Below are 18,102 nucleotides of genomic sequence, written 5' to 3' on the forward strand. Positions count from 1 at the left end.
AATGGAATCTAAAACTGGACTCACAGGAGAGGTTCATAGCACAGAAAGTGAGGGTGTCAGTCCTCTTGTACATAAGTCGGCATTGTGGCTTTTGTAATACATTCGGATGCAATTTCAGTGTTTCATCGTCAATAAGAAGGTCCAAGGGATACAGTAAACCTGAAGTGAAGCATCGGAATCTAAAACTGGACTCACAGGAGAGGTTCATATCATTGAAAGTGAGAGTGTCAGTCCGCTTGTACTTAAGTCGGCTTTGTGACTTTTGTTTTAAATTCGGATGCAATTTCTGTGTTTCATCGTCAATAAGAAGGTCCAAGGGATACAGTAAACCTGAAGTGAAGCATCGGAATCTAAAACTGGAGTCACAGGAGAGGTTCATAGCACAGAAAATGAGGGTGTAAGTCCTCTTGTACATAAGTCGGCATTGTGGCTTTTGTAATAAATTCGGATGCAATTTCAGTGTTTCATCGTCAATAAGAAGGTCCAAGGGATACAGTATACCTCAAGTGAAGCATCGGAATCTAAAAGTGGACACATAGGAGAAGTTCATATCAAAGAAAGTGAGAGTGTCAGTCCTCTTGTACTTAAGTCGGCATTGTGCCTTTTGTATTAAATTCGGATGCAATTTCTGTATTTCATCGTCAATAAGGTCCATGCGATACAGTACACTTGAAGTGAAGCATCTGAATCTAAGACTGGACTCACAGGAGAGTTTCAAATCATAGAAAGTTGGAGTGTCAGTCCTCTTGTACTTAAGTCGGCATCGTGATTTTTGTATTAAATTCGGATGCAATTTCTGTGTTTCATCGTCAATAAGAAGGTCCATTAAATACAGTAAACCTGAAGTGAAGCATCGGAATCTAAAACTGGTCTCACAGGAGAGGTTCATATCATAGAAAGTGAGAGGGTCAGTCCTCATGTACTTAAGTCGGCATTGTGACTTTTGTATTAAATTCGTATGCAATTTCTGTGTTTCATTGTAAATAAGAAGGTCCAAGGGATACAGTAAACCTGATGTGAAGCATCGGAATCTAAAACTGGACTCACAGAAGAGGTTCATATCATAGAAAGTGAGAGTGTCAGTCCTCTTGAACTTAAGTCGGCATTGTGACTTTTGTATTAAATTCGGATGCTATTTCGGTGTTTCATCGTCAATAAGAAGGTCCAAGGGATACAGTAAACCTGAAGTGAAGCATCGGAATCTAGAACTGGACTCACAGCAGTGGTTCATATCATAGAAAGTGAGAGTGTCAGTCCTCTTGTACCTAAGTCGGCATTGTGACTTTTGTATTAAATTCGGATGCAATTTCTGTGTTTCATCGTCAATAAGAAGGTCCAAGGGATACAGTAAACCTGAAGTGAAGCATCGGAATCTAAAACTGGACTCACAGGAGAGGTTCATATCATAGAAAGTGAGAGTGTCAGTGCGCTTGTACTTAAGTCGGCATTGTAACTTTTGTATTAAATTCGGATGCAATTTCTGTGTTTCATCGTCAATAAAAAGGTCCAAGGGATACAGTAAACCTGAAGTGAAGCATCGGAATCTAAAACTGGACTCACAGGAGAGGTTCATATCATAGAAAGTGAGAGTGTCAGTCCTCTTGTACTTAAGTTGGCATTGTGACTTTTGTATTAAATTCGTATGCAATTTCTGTGTTTCATTGTAAACAAGAAGGTCCAAGGGATACAGTAAACCTGAAGTGAACCATCGGAATCTAAAACTGGACTAACAGGAGAGGTTCATTTCATAGAAAATGAGAGTGTCAGTCCTCTTGTACTTAAGTCGGCATTGTGCTTTTGTATTAAATTCTAATGCAATTTCTGTGTTTGATCGTCAATAAGAAGGTCCAAGGGATACAGTAAACCTGAAGTGAAGCATCGGAATCTAAAACTGGACTCACAGGAGAGGTTCATAACATAGAAAGTGAAAGTGTCAGTCCGCTTGTACTTAAGTCGGCATTGTGACTTTTGTTTTAAATTCGGATGCAATTTCTGTGTTTCATCGTCAATAAGAAGGTCCAAGGGATACAGTAAACCTGAAGTGAAGCATCGGAATCTAAAACTGGAGTCACAGGAGAGGTTCATAACACAGAAAATGAGGGTGTCAGTCCTCTTGTACATAAGTCGGCATTGTGACTTTTGTATAAAATTCGGATGCAATTTTTGTGTTTCATCGTCAATAAGAAGGTCCAAGGGATACAGTAAACCTGATGTGAAACAATGGAATCTAAAACTGGACTCACAGGAGAGGTTCATAGCACAGAAAGTGAGGGTGTCAGTCCTCTTGTACATAAGTCGGCATTGTGGCTTTTGTAATAAATTCGGATGCAATTTCAGTGTTTCATCGTCAATAAGAAGGTCCAAGGGATACAGTAAACCTGAAGTGAAGCATCGGAATCTAAAACTGGACTCACAGGAGAGGTTCATATCATAGAAAGTGAGAGTGTCTGTCCGCTTGTACTTAAGTCGGCATTGTGACTTTTGTTTTAAATTCGGATGCAATTTCTGTGTTTCATCGTCAAAAAGAAGGTCCAAGGGATACAGTAAACCTGAAGTGAAGCATCGGAATCTAGAACTGGAGTCACAGGAGAGGTACATAACACAGAAAGTGAGGGTGTCAGTCCTCTTGTACATAAGTCGGCATTGTGACTTTTGTATAAAATTCGGATGCAATTTCTGTGTTTCATCGTCAATAAGAAGGTCCAAGGGATACAGTAAACCTGATGTGAAACAATGGAATCTAAAACTGGACTCACAGGAGAGGTTCATAGCACAGAAAGTGAGGGTGTCAGTCCTCTTGTACATAAGTCGGCATTGTGGCTTTTGTAATAAATTCGGATGCAATTTCAGTGTTTCATCGTCAATAAGAAGGTCCAAGGGATACAGTAAACCTCAAGTGAAGCATCGGAATCTAAAAGTGGACACATAGGAGAAGTTCATATCAAAGAAAGTGAGAGTGTCAGTCCTCTTGTACTTAAGTCGGCATTGTGCCTTTTGTATTAAATTCGGATGCAATTTCTGTATTTCATCGTCAATAGGGTCCATGCGATACAGTACACCTGAAGTGAAGCATCTGAATCTAAGACTGGACTCACAGGAGAGATTCAAATCATAGAAAGTTGGATTGTCAGTCCTCTTGTACTTAAGTCGGCATCGTGATTTTTGTATTAAATTCAGATGTAATTTCTGTGTTTCATCGTCAATAAGAAGATCCACTAAATACAGTAAACCTGAAGTGAAGCATCGGAATCTAAAACTGGTCTCACAGGAGAGGATCATATCATAGAAAGTGAGAGAGTCAGTCCTCTTGTACTTTAGACGGCATTGTGACTTTTGTATTAAATTCGTATGCAATTTCTGTGTTTCATTGTAAATAAGAAGGTCCAAGGGATACAGTATACCTGATGTGAAGCATCGGAATCTAAATCTGGACTCACAGAAGAGGTTCATATCATAGAAAGTGAGAGTGTCAGTCCTCTTGTACTTAAGTCGGCATTGTGACTTTTGTATTAAATTCGGATGCTATTTCGGTATTTCATCGTCAATAAGAAGGTCCAAGGGATACAGTAAACCTGAAGTGAAGCATCGGAATCTAAAACTGGACTCACAGCAGTGGTTCATATCATAGAAAGTGAGAGTGTCAGTCCTCTTGTACCTAAGTCGCCATTGTGACTTTTGTATTAAATTCGGATGCAATTTCTGTGTTTCATCGTCTATAAGAAGGTCCAAGGGATACAGTAAACCTGAAGTGAAGCATCGGAATCTAAAACTGGACTCACAGGAGAGGTTCATATCATAGAAAGTGAGAGTGTCAGTCCGCTTGTACTTAAGTCGGCATTGTAACTTTTGTATTAAATTCGGATGCAATTTCTGTGTTTCATCGTCAATAAAAAGGTCCAAGGGATACAGTATACCTGAAGTGAAGCATCGGAATCTAAAACTGGACTCAGAGGAGAGGTTCATATCACAGAAAGTGTGGGTGTCAGTCCTCTTGTACATAAGTCGGCATTGTGGCTTTTGTAATAAATTCGGATGCAATTACAGTGTTTCATCGTCAATAAGAAGGTCCAAGGAATACAGTAAACCTGAAGTGAAGCATCGGTATCTAAACTGGACTCACAGGAGAGGTTCGTATCATAGAAAGTGAGAGTGTCAGTTCTCTTGTACTTAAGTCGGCATTGTGACTTTTGTATTAAATTCGGATGCAATTTCTGTGTTTCATCGTCAATAAGAAGGTCCAAGCGATACAGTAAACCTGAAGTGAAGCATCGGAATCTAAAACTGGACTCACAGGAGACTTTCATATCATAGAAAGTGAGAGTGTCAGTCCTCTTGTACTTAAGTCGTCATTGTGACTTTTGTATTAAATTTGAATGCAATTTCTGTGTTTCATCGTCAATAAGAACGTCCAAGGGATACAGTAAACCTGAAGTGAAGCATCGGAATCTAAAACTTGACTCACAGGAGAGGTTCATATCATAGAAAGTGAGAGTGTCAGTCCGCTTGTACTTAAGTCGGCATTGTAACTTTTGTATTAAATTCGGATGCAATTTCTGTGTTTCATCGTCATTAAGAAGGTCCAAGGGATACAGTAAACCTGAAGTGAAGCATCGGAATCTAAAACTGGACTCACAGGAGAGGTTCATATCACAGAAAGTGAGGGTGTCAGTCCTCTTGTACATAAGTCGGCATTGTGGCTTTTGTAATAAATTCGGATGCAATTTCAGTGTTTCATCGTCAATAAGAAGGTCCAAGGGATACAGTAAACCTGAAGTGAAGCATCGGAATCAAAACTGGACTCACAGGAGAGGTTCGTATCATAGAAAGTGAGAGTGTCAGTTCTCTTGTACTTAAGTCGGCATTGTGACTTTTGTATTAAATTCGGATGCAATTTCTTTGTTTCATCGTCAATAAGAAGGTCCAAGGGATACAGTTAACCTGAAGTGTGCATCGGAATCTAAAACTGGACTCGCAGGAGACGTTCATATCATAGAAAGTGAGAGTGTCAGTCCTCTTGTACTTAAGTCGGCATTGTGACTTTTGTATTAAATTCGGATGCAATTTCTGTGTTTTATCGTCAATAAAAATGTCCAAGGGATACAGTAAACCTGAAGTGAAGCATCGGAATCTAAACCTGGACCCACAGGAGAGGTTCATATCATAGAAAGTGAGAGTGTCTGTCCTCTTGTACTTAAGTCGGCATTGTGCATTTTTTATTAAATTCGGATACAATTTCTGTGTTTCATCGTCAACAAGAAGGTCCAAGGGATACAGTAAACCTGAAGTGAGGCATTGGAATCTAAAACTGGTCTCACAGGAGAGGTTCGTATCATAGAAAGTCAGACTGTCAGTCCTCTTGTACTTAAGCCGGCATTGTGTCTCTTGTATTAAATTCGGATGCAATTTCTGTGTTACATCGTCAATAAGAAGGTCCAAGGGATACAGTAAAACTGAAGTGAAGCATCGGAATCTAAAGCTGGACTCACTGGAGAGGTTCGTATCATAGAAAGTGAGAGTGTCAGTCCTCTTGTACTTAAGTCGGCATTGTGCCTTTTGTATTAAATTCGGATGCAATTTCTGTATTTCATCGTCAATAAGAAGGTCCATGGGATACAGTACACCTGAATTGAAGCATCGGAATCTATGACCGGACTCACAGGAGAGGTTCATATCATAGAAAGATAGAGTGTCAGTACTCTTTTACTTAAGTCGGCATCGTGGTTTTTGTATTAAATTCGGATGCAATTTCTGTGTTTCATCGTCAATAAGAAGGTCCATTAAATACAGTAAACCTGAAATGAAGCATCGGAATCTAAAACTGGTCTCACAGGAGAGGTTCATATCATAGAAAGTGAGAGTGTCAGTCCTCTTGTACTTAAGTCGGCATTGTGACTTTTGTATTAAATTCGTATGCAATTTCAGTGTCTCATTGTTAATAAGAAGGTCCAAGGGATACAGTAAACCTGAAGTGAAGCATCGGAATCTAAAACTGGACTAACAGGAGAGGTTCGTATCATAGAAAGTGAGAGTGTCAGTCCTCTTGTACTTAAGTCGGCATTGTGACTTTTGTATTAAATTCGGATGCAATTTCTGTGTTTCATCGTCAATAAGAAGGTCCAAGGGATACAGTAAACCTGAAGTGAAGCATCGGAATCTAAAACTAGACTCACAGGAGAATTTCAAATCATTGAAAGCGAGAGTGTCAGTCCGCTTGTACTTAAGTCGGCATTGTGACTTTTGTATTAAATTCGGATGCAATATCTGTGTTTCATCGTCAATAAGAAGGTCCAAGGGATACAGTAAACCTGAAGTGAAGCATCGGAATCTAAAACTGGACTCACAGGAGAGGTTCATAACACAGAAAGTGAGGGTGTCAGTCCTCTTGTTCATAAGTCGGCATTGTGACTTTTGTATTAAATTCGGATGCAATTTCTGTGTTTCATCGTCAATAAGAAGGTCCAAGGGATACAGTAAACCTGATGTGAAGCATCGGAATCTAAAACTGGACTCACACGAGAGGTTCGTAACACAGAAAGTGAGGGTGTCAGTCATCTTGTACATAAGTCGGCATTGTGGCTTTTGTAATTAATTCGGATGCAATTTCAGTGTTTCATCGTCAATAAGAAGGTCCAAGGGATACAGTAAACCTGAAGTGAAGCATCGGAATCTAAAACTGGACACACAGGAGAAGTTCATATCAAAGAAAGTGAGAGTGTCAGCCCTCTTGTACTTAAGTCGGCATTGTGCCTTTTGTATTAAATTCGGATGCAATTTCTGTATTTCATCGTCGATAAGCAGGTCCATGGGACACAGTACACCTGAAGTGAAGCATCGGAATCTAAGACTGGACTCACAGGAGAGGTTCATATCATAGACAGTTAGAGTGTCAGTTCTCTTGTACTTAAGACGGCATCGTGATTTTTGTATTGAATTCGGATGCAATTTCAGTGTTTCATCGTCAATAAGAAGGTCCATTAAATACAGTAAACCTGAAGTGAAGCATGGAAATCTAGAACAGGACTCACAGGAGACGTTCATATCATAGAAAGTTGGAGTGTCAGTCCTCTTGTACTTAAGTCGGAATCGTGATTTTTGTATTAAATTCGGATGCCATTTCTGTGTTTCATCGTCAATAAGAAGGTCCATTAAATACAGTAAACCTGAAGTGAAGCATCGGAATCTAAAACTGGTCTCACAGGAGAGGTTTATATTGAAAGTGAGAGTGTCAGTCCTCTTGTACTTAAGTCGGCATTGTGAATTTTGTATTAAATTCGTATGCAATTTCTGTGTTTCATTGTAAATAAGAAGGTCCAAGGGATACAGTAATCCTGAAGTGAAGCATCGGAATCTAAAACTGGACTCACAGGAGATGTTCATATCAGAGAAAGTGAGAGTGTCAGTCCTCTTGTACTTAAGTCGGCATTGTGACTTTTGTATTAAATTCGGATGCTATTTCTGTTTTTCATCGGCAATAAGAAGGTCCAAGGGATACAGTAAACCTGAAGTGAAGCATCGGAATCTAAAACTAGACTCACAGGAGAATTTCATATCATTGAAAGCGAGAGTGTCAGTCCTCTTGTACTTAAGTCGGCATTGTGACTTTTGTATTAAATTCGGATTCAATTTCTGTGTTTCAGCGTCAATAAGAATTTCCAAGGGATACAGTAAACCAGAAGTGAAGCATATCAATCTAAAACTGAACTCACAGGAGAGGTTCATATCGTAGAAAGTGAGTGTGTCAGTACTCTTCTACTTAAATCGGCATTGTGACTTTTGTATTAAATTCGGATGCAAAATCTATGTTTCATCGTCAATACGAAGGTCCAAGGGATACAGTAAACCAGAAGTGAAGCATCGGAATCTAAAACTGGACTCACAGGAGTGGTTCATATCATAGAAAGTGAGAGTGTCAGTCCTCCTGTAATTAAGTCGGCATTGTGACTTTTGTATTTAATTCGGATTCAATTTCTGTGTTTTATCGTCAATAAGAATCTCCAAGGGATACAGTAAACCTGAAGTGAAGCATCGGAATCTAAAACTGGACTCACAGGAGAGGTTCATATCATAGAAAGTGAGAGTGTCAGTCCTCTTGTACTTAAGTCGGCATTGTGCATTTTGTATTAAATTCGGATGCAATTTCTGTGTTTCATCGTCAACAAGAAGGTCCAAGGGATACAGTAAACCTGAAGTGAGGCATTGGAATCTAAAACTGGACTCACAGGAGAGGTTCGTATCATAGAAAGTGAGACTGTCAGTCCTCTTGTACTTAAGCCGGCATTGTGCCTCTTGTATTAAAATCGGATGCAATTTCTGTGTTTCATCGTCAATAAGAAAGTCCAAGGGATACAGTAAACCTGAAGTGAAGCATCGGAATCTAAAACTGGACTCACAGGAGAGGTTCATATCATGGAAAGTGAGAGTGTCAGTCCTCTTGTACTTAAGTCGGCATTGTGCATTTTGTATTAATTTCAGATGCAATTTCTGTGTTTCACCGTCAATAAGAAGGTCCAAGGGATACAGTAAAGCTGAAGTGAAGCATCGGAATGTAAAACTGGACTCACAGGAGTGGTTCATATCATAGAAATTGGGAGTGTCCGTCCTCATGTACTTAAGTCGGCATTGTGCCTTTTGTATTAAATTCGGATGCAATTTCTGTGTTTCATCGTCAATAAGAAGGCCCAAGGGATACAGTAAACCTGAAGTGAAGCATCGGAATCTAAAACTGGACACACTGGAGAAGTTCATATCATAGAAAGTGAGAGTGTCTGTCCTGTTGTACTTAAGTCGGCATTGTGCCTTTTGTATTAAATTCGGATGCAATTTCTGTATTTCATCGTCAATAAGAAGGTCCATGGGATACAGTACACCTGAAGTGAAGCATCGGAATCTAAAACTGGACCCACTGGAGAAGTTCATATCATAGAAAGTGAGAGTGTCAGTCCTCTTGTACTTAAGTAGGCATTGTGCCTTTTGTATTAAATTCGGATGCAATATCTGTGTTTCAGCGTCATTAAAAATGTCCAAGGGATACAGTAAACCAGAAGTGAAGCATCGCAATCTAAAACTGAACAGACAGGAGAGGTTCATATCGTAGAAAGTGAGTGTGTCAGTACTCTTGTACTTAAGTCGGCATTGTGAATTTTGTATTAAATTCGGATGCAATTTCTATGTTTCATCGTCAATAAGAAGGTCCAAGGGATACAGTAAACCTGAAGTGAAGCATCGGAATCTAAAACTGGACTCACAGGAGTGGTTCAAATCATAGAAAGTGAGAGTGTCAGTCCTCTTGTACTTAAGTCGGCATTGTGACTTTTGTATTAAGTTCTAATTCAATTTCTGTGTTTTACCGTCAATAAGAATCTCCAAGGGATACAGTAAACCTGAACTGAAGCATCGGAATCTAAAACTGGACTCACAGGAGAGGTTCATATCATAGAAAGTGTGAGTGTCAGTCCTCTTGTACTTAAGTCGGCATTGTGCATTTTGTATTAAATTCGGATGCAATTTCTGTGTTTCATCGTCAATAAGAAAGTCCAAGGGATACAGTAAACCTGAAGTGAAGCATCGGAATCTAAAACTGGACTCACAGGAGAGGTTCATATCATAGAAAGTGAGAGTTTCAGTCCTCTTGATCTTAAGTCGGCATTGTGCCTTTTGTATTAAATTCGGATGCAATTTCTGTGTTTCAGCGTCAATAAGAATGTCCAAGGGATACAGTAAACCAGAAGTGAAGCATCGCAATCTAAAACTGAACTTACAGGAGAGGGTCATATCGTAGAAAGTGAGTGTGTCAGTACTCTTGTACTTAAGTCGGCATTGTGCATTTTGTATTAAATTCGGATGCAATTTCTGTGTTTCATCGTCAATAAGAAAGTCCAAGGGATACAGTAAACCTGAAGTGAAGCATCGGAATCTAAAACTGGACTCACAGGAGAGGTTCATATCATAGAAAGTGAGAGTTTCAGTCCTCTTGATCTTAAGTCGGCATTGCGCGTTTTGTATTAAATTCGGATGCAATTAATGTGTTTCAGCGTCAATAAGAATGTCCAAGGGATACAGTAAACCTGAAGTGAATCATCGGAATCCAAAACTGGATTCACAGGAGATGTTCATATCATAGAAAATAGGAGTGTCAGTCCTCTTGTACTTAAGTCGGCATTGTGCCTTTTGTAATTAATTCGGATGCCATTTCTGTTTTTCATCGTCAATAAGAAAGTCCAAGGGATACAGTTACTCTGAAGTGATGCATCGGAATCTAAAACTGGACTCAAAGAAGAGGTTCATATCATAGAAAGTGAGATTGTCAGACCTCTTGTACTTAAGTCGGCATTGTGACATTTCTATTAAATTCGGATGCAATTTCTGTGTTTCATCGTCAATCAGAAGGTCCAAGGGATACAGTAAACCTGAAGTGAAGCATCGGAATCTAAAACTGGACTCACAGGAGAGGTTCATATCATAGAAAGTCAGAGTGTCAGTCCTCTTGTACTTAAGTCAGCTTCGTGATTTTTGTATTAAATTCGGATGCAAATTCTGTGTTTCATCGTCAATAAGAAGTTCCATTAAATACAGTAAACCTGAAGTGAAGCATCGGAATCCAAAACTAGTCTCACAGGAGAGGTTTATATCATAGAAAGTGAGAGTGTCAGTCCTCTTGTACTTAAGTCGGCATTGTGACTTTTGTATTAAATTCCTATGCAATTTCTGTGTTTCATCGTCAATAAGAAGGTCCAAGGGATACAGTAAACCTGAAGTGAAGCATCGGAATCTAAAACTGGACTCACACGAGAGGTTCATATCATAGAATGTGAGAGTGTCAGTCCGCTTGTACTTAAGTCGGCATTGTGACTTTTGTATTAAATTCGGATGCAATTTCTGTGTTTCATCGTCAATAAGAAGGTCCAAGGGATACAGTAAACCTGAAGTGTAGCATCGGAATCTAAAACTGGACTCACAGGAGAGGTTCATAACACAGAAAGTGAGGGTGTCAGTCCACTTGTACATAAGTCGGCATTGTGGCTTTTGTAATAAATTCGGATGCAATTTCAGTGTTTCATCGTCAATAAGAAGGTCCAAGGCATACAGTAAACCTGAAGTGAAGCATCGGAATCTAAATCTGGACACACAGGAGATGTTCATACCATAGAAAGTGAGAGAGTCAATCCTCTTGTACTTAAGTCGGCATTGTGACTTTTGTATTAAATTCGGATGCAAATTCTGTGTTTCATCGTCAATAACAAGGTCCAAGTGATACAGTAAACCTGAAGTGAAGCATCGGAATCTAAAACTGGATTCAGAGGAGAGGTTCATAACACAGAAAGTGAGGGTGTCAGTCCTCTTGTACATAAGTCGGCATTGTGACTTTTGCATTAAATTCAGATGCAATTTCTGTGTTTCATCGTCAATAAGAAGGTCCAAGGGATACTGTAAACCTGATGTGAAGCATCGGAATCTAAAACTGGACTCACAGGAGTGGTTCATAACACAGAAAGTGAGGGTGTCAGTCCTCTTGTACATAAGTCGGCATTGTGGCTTTTGTAATAAATTCGGATGCAATTTCAGTGTTTCATCGTCAATAAGAAGGTCCAAGGGATACAGTAAACCTGAAGTGAAGCATCGGAATCTAAAACTGGACACACAGGAGATGTTCATATCATAGAAAGTGAGAGTGTCAGTCCTGTTCTACTTAAGTCGGCATTGTGCCTTTTGTATTAAATTCGGATGCAATTTCTGTATTTCATCGTCAATAAGAAGGTCCATGGGATACAGTACACCTGAAGTGAAGCATCGGAATCTAAGACTGGACTCACAGGAGAGGTTCATATCATAGACAGTTAGAGTGTCAGTCCTCTTGTACTTAAGTCGGCATCGTGATATTTGTATTAAATTCGGATGCAATTTCTGTGTTTCATCGTCAATAAGAAGGTCCAAGGGATACAGTAAACCTGAAGTGAAGCATCGGAATCTAAAACTGGACTCACAGGAGTGGTTCATACCATAGAAAGTGAGAGTGTCAGTCCTCTTGTACTTAAGTCGGCATTGTGACTTTTGTATTAAATTCGGATTCAATTTCTGTGTTTTATCGTCAATAAGAATCTCCAAGGGATACAGTAAACCTGAACTGAAGCATCGGAATCTAAAACTGGACTCACAGGAGAGGTTCATATCATAGAAAGTGAGAGTGTCAGTCCTCTTGTACTTAAGTCGGCATTGTGCATTTTGTATTAAATTCGGATGCAATTTCTGTGTTTCATCGTCAATAAGAAAGTCCAAGGGATACAGTAAACCTGAAGTGAAGCATCGGAATCTAAAACTGGACTCACAGGAGAGGTTCATATCATAGAAAGTGAGAGTTTCAGTCCTCTTGATCTTAAGTCGGCATTGTGCCTCTTGTATTAAATTCGGATGCAATTTCTGTGTTTCAGCGTCAATAAGAATGTCCAAGGGATACAGTAAACCAGAAGTGAAGCATCGCAATCTAAAACTGAACTCACAGGAGAGGTTCATATAGTAGAAAGTGAGTGTGTCAGTACTCTTGTACTTAAGTCGGCATTGTGACTTTTGTATTAAATTCGGATGTAATTTCTATGTTTCATCGTCAATAAGAAGGTCCAAGGGATACAGTAAACCTGAAGTGAAGCATCGGAATCTAAAACTGGACTCACAGGAGTGGTTCATATCATAGAAAGTGAGAGTGTCAGTCCTCTTGTACTTAAGTCGGCATTGTGACTTTTGTATTAAGTTCTAATTCAATTTCTGTGTTTTACCGTCAATAAGAATCTCCAAGGGATACAGTAAACCTGAACTGAAGCATCGGAATCTAAAACTGGACTCACAGGAGAGGTTCATATCATAGAAAGTGTGAGTGTCAGTCCTCTTGTACTTAAGTCGGCATTGTGCATTTTGTATTAAATTCGGATGCAATTTCTGTGTTTCATCGTCAATAAGAAAGTCCAAGGGATACAGTAAACCTGAAGTGAAGCATCGGAATCTAAAACTGGACTCACAGGAGAGGTTCATATCATAGAAAGTGAGAGTTTCAGTCCTCTTGATCTTAAGTCGGCATTGTGCCTTTTGTATTAAATTCGGATGCAATTTCTGTGTTTCAGCGTCAATAAGAATGTCCAAGGGATACAGTAAACCAGAAGTGAAGCATCGCAATCTAAAACTGAACTTACAGGAGAGGGTCATATCGTAGAAAGTGAGTGTGTCAGTACTCTTGTACTTAAGTCGGCATTGTGCATTTTGTATTAAATTCGGATGCAATTTCTGTGTTTCATCGTCAATAAGAAAGTCCAAGGGATACAGTAAACCTGAAGTGAAGCATCGGAATCTAAAACAGGACTCACAGGAGAGGTTCATATCATAGAAAGTGAGAGTTTCAGTCCTCTTGATCTTAAGTCGGCATTGCGCGTTTTGTATTAAATTCGGATGCAATTAATGTGTTTCAGCGTCAATAAGAATGTCCAAGGGATACAGTAAACCTGAAGTGAATCATCGGAATCCAAAACTGGATTCACAGGAGATGTTCATATCATAGAAAATAGGAGTGTCAGTCCTCTTGTACTTAAGTCGGCATTGTGCCTTTTGTAATTAATTCGGATGCCATTTCTGTTTTTCATCGTCAATAAGAAAGTCCAAGGGATACAGTTACTCTGAAGTGATGCATCGGAATCTAAAACTGGACTCAAAGAAGAGGTTCATATCATAGAAAGTGAGATTGTCAGACCTCTTGTACTTAAGTCGGCATTGTGACATTTCTATTAAATTCGGATGCAATTTCTGTGTTTCATCGTCAATCAGAAGGTCCAAGGGATACAGTAAACCTGAAGTGAAGCATCGGAATCTAAAACTGGATTCACAGGAGAGGTTCATATCATAGAAAGTCAGAGTGTCAGTCCTCTTGTACTTAAGTCAGCTTCGTGATTTTTGTATTAAATTCGGATGCAAATTCTGTGTTTCATCGTCAATAAGAAGTTCCATTAAATACAGTAAACCTGAAGTGAAGCATCGGAATCCAAAACTAGTCTCACAGGAGAGGTTTATATCATAGAAAGTGAGAGTGTCAGTCCTCTTGTACTTAAGTCGGCATTGTGACTTTTGTATTAAATTCCTATGCAATTTCTGTGTTTCATCGTCAATAAGAAGGTCCAAGGGATACACTAAACCTGAAGTGAAGCATCGGAATCTAAAACTGGACTCACACGAGAGGTTCATATCATTGAATGTGAGAGTGTCAGTCCGCTTGTACTTAAGTCGGCATTGTGACTTTTGTATTAAATTCGGATGCAATTTCTGTGTTTCATCGTCAATAAGAAGGTCCAAGGGATACAGTAAACCTGAAGTGTAGCATCGGAATCTAAAACTGGACTCACAGGAGAGGTTCATAACACAGAAAGTGAGGGTGTCAGTCCACTTGTACATAAGTCGGCATTGTGGCTTTTGTAATAAATTCGGATGCAATTTCAGTGTTTCATCGTCAATAAGAAGGTCCAAGGCATACAGTAAACCTGAAGTGAAGCATCGGAATCTAAATCTGGACACACAGGAGATGTTCATACCATAGAAAGTGAGAGAGTCAATCCTCTTGTACTTAAGTCGGCATTGTGACTTTTGTATTAAATTCGGATGCAAATTCTGTGTTTCATCGTCAATAACAAGGTCCAAGTGATACAGTAAACCTGAAGTGAAGCATCGGAATCTAAAACTGGATTCAGAGGAGAGGTTCATAACACAGAAAGTGAGGGTGTCAGTCCTCTTGTACATAAGTCGGCATTGTGACTTTTGCATTAAATTCAGATGCAATTTCTGTGTTTCATCGTCAATAAGAAGGTCCAAGGGATACTGTAAACCTGATGTGAAGCATCGGAATCTAAAACTGGACTCACAGGAGTGGTTCATAACACAGAAAGTGAGGGTGTCAGTCCTCTTGTACATAAGTCGGCATTGTGGCTTTTGTAATAAATTCGGATGCAATTTCAGTGTTTCATCGTCAATAAGAAGGTCCAAGGGATACAGTAAACCTGAAGTGAAGCATCGGAATCTAAAACTGGACACACAGGAGATGTTCATATCATAGAAAGTGAGAGTGTCAGTCCTGTTGTACTTAAGTCGGCATTGTGCCTTTTGTATTAAATTCGGATGCAATTTCTGTATTTCATCGTCAATAAGAAGGTCCATGGGATACAGTACACCTGAAGTGAAGCATCGGAATCTGAGACTGGACTCACAGGAGAGGTTCATATCATAGACAGTTAGAGTGTCAGTCCTCTTGTACTTAAGTCGGCATCGTGATATTTGTATTAAATTCGGATGCAATTTCTGTGTTTCATCGTCAATAAGAAGGTCCAAGGGATACAGTAAACCTGAAGTGAAGCATCGGAATCTAAAACTGGACTCACAGGAGTGGTTCATACCATAGAAAGTGAGAGTGTCAGTCCTCTTGTACTTAAGTCGGCATTGTGACTTTTGTATTAAATTCGGATTCAATTTCTGTGTTTTATCGTCAATAAGAATCTCCAAGGGATACAGTAAACCTGAACTGAAGCATCGGAATCTAAAACTGGACTCACAGGAGAGGTTCATATCATAGAAAGTGAGAGTGTCAGTCCTCTTGTACTTAAGTCGGCATTGTGCATTTTGTATTAAATTCGGATGCAATTTCTGTGTTTCATCGTCAATAAGAAAGTCCTAGGGATACAGTAAACCTGAAGTGAAGCATCGGAATCTAAAACTGGACTCACAGGAGAGGTTCATATCATAGAAAGTGAGAGTTTCAGTCCTCTTGATCTTAAGTCGGCATTGTGCCTCTTGTATTAAATTCGGATGCAATTTCTGTGTTTCAGCGTCAATAAGAATGTCCAAGGGATACAGTAAACCAGAAGTGAAGCATCGCAATCTAAAACTGAACTCACAGGAGAGGTTCATATAGTAGAAAGTGAGTGTGTCAGTACTCTTGTACTTAAGTCGGCATTGTGACTTTTGTATTAAATTCGGATGTAATTTCTATGTTTCATCGTCAATAAGAAGGTCCAAGGGATACAGTAAACCTGAAGTGAAGCATCGGAATCTAAAACTGGACTCACAGGAGTGGTTCATATCATAGAAAGTGAGAGTGTCAGTCCTCTTGTACTTAAGTCGGCATTGTGACTTTTGTATTAAATTCGGATTCAATTTCTGTGTTTTATCGTCAATAAGAATCTCCAAGGGATACAGTAAACCTGAAGTGAAGCATCGGAATCTAAAACTGGACTCACAGGAGAGGTTCATATCATAGAAAGTGAGAGTGTCAGTCCTCTTGTACTTAAGTCGGCATTATGCATTTTGTATTAAATTCGGATGCAATTTCTGTGTTTCGTCGTCAACAAGAAGGTCCAAGGGATACAGTAAACCTGAAGTGAGGCATTGGAATCTAAAACTGGAGTCACAGGAGAGGTTCGTATCATAGAAAGTGAGACTGTCAGTCCTCTTGTACTTAAGCCGGCATTGTGCCTCTTGTATTAAATTCGGATGCAATTTCTGTGTTTCATCGTCAATAAGAAAGTCCAAGGGATACAGTAAACCTGAAGTGAAGCATCGGAATCGAAAACTGGACTCACAGGAGAGGTTCATATCATAGAAAGTGAGAGTGTCAGTCCTCTTGTACTTAAGTCGGCATTATGCATTTTGTATTAAATTCGGATGCAATTTCTGTGTTTCATCGTCAATAAGAAGGTCCATTAAATACAGTAAACCTGAAGTGAAGCATCGGAATCTAAAACTGGTCTCACAGGAGAGGTTCATATCATAGAAAGTGAGAGTGTCAGTCCTCTTGTACTTAAGTCGGCATTGTGACTTTTGTATTAAATTCCTATGCAATTTCTGTGTTTCATCGTCAATAAGAAGATCCAAGGGATACAGTAAACCTGAAGTGAAGCATCGGAATCTAAAACTGGACTCACAGGAGAGGTTCATATCATAGAAAGTGAGAGTGTCAGTCCACTTGTACTTAAGTCGGCATTGTGACTTTTGTATTAAATTCGGATGCAATTTCTGAGTTTCATCGTCAATAAGAAGGTCCAAGGGATACAGTAAACCTGAAGTGAAGCATCGGAATCTAAGACTGGACTCACAGGAGAGGTTCATAACACAGAAAGTGAGGGTGTCAGTCCACTTGTACATAAGTCGGCATTGTGGCTTTTGTAATAAATTCGGATGCAATTTCAGTGTTTCATCGTCAATAAGAAGGTCCAAGGGATACAGTAAACCTGAAGTGAAGCATCGGAATCTAAATCTGGACACACAGGAGATGTTCATATCATAGAAAGTGAGAGAGTCAATCCTCTTGTACTTAAGTCGGCATTGTGACTTTTGTATTAAATTCGGATGCAATTTCTGTGTTTCATCGTCAATAACAAGGTGCAAGGGATACAGTAAACCTGAAGTGAAGCATCGGAATCTAAAACTGGATTCACAGGAGAGGTTCATAACACAGAAAGTGATTGTGTCAGTCCTCTTGTACATAAGTCGGCATTGTGACTTTTGCATTAAATTCGGATGCAATTTCTGTGTTTCATCGTCAATAAGAAGGTCCAAGGGATACTGTAAACCTGATGTGAAGCATCGGAATCTAAAACTGGACTCACAGGAGGGGTTCATAACACAGAAAATCAGGGTGTCATCGTCTTGTACATAAGTCGGCATTGTGGCTTTTGTAATAAATTCGGATGCAATTTCAGTGTTTCATCGTCAATAAGAAGGTCCAAGGGATACAGTAAACCTGAAGTGAAGCATCGGAATCTAAAACTGGACACACAAGAGAAGTTCATATCATAGAAAGTGAGAGTGCCAGTCCCGTTGTACTTAAGTCGGCATTGTGCCTTTTGTATTAAATTCGGATGCAATTTCTGTATTTCATCGTCAATAAGACGGTCCATGGGATACAGTACACCTGAATTGAAGCATCGGAATCTAAGACGGGACGCACAGGAGAGGTTCATATCATAGACAGTTAGAGTGTCAGTCCTCTTGTACTTAAGTCGCCATCGTGATATTTGTATTATATTCGGATGCAATTTCTGTGTTTCATCGTCAAGAAGAAGGTCCATTAAATACAGTAAACCT

Source organism: Schistocerca serialis, chromosome 10 (genome assembly GCF_023864345.2).
Source record: "Schistocerca serialis cubense isolate TAMUIC-IGC-003099 chromosome 10, iqSchSeri2.2, whole genome shotgun sequence".
In the NCBI taxonomy this organism is placed as follows: domain Eukaryota; kingdom Metazoa; phylum Arthropoda; class Insecta; order Orthoptera; family Acrididae; genus Schistocerca; species Schistocerca serialis.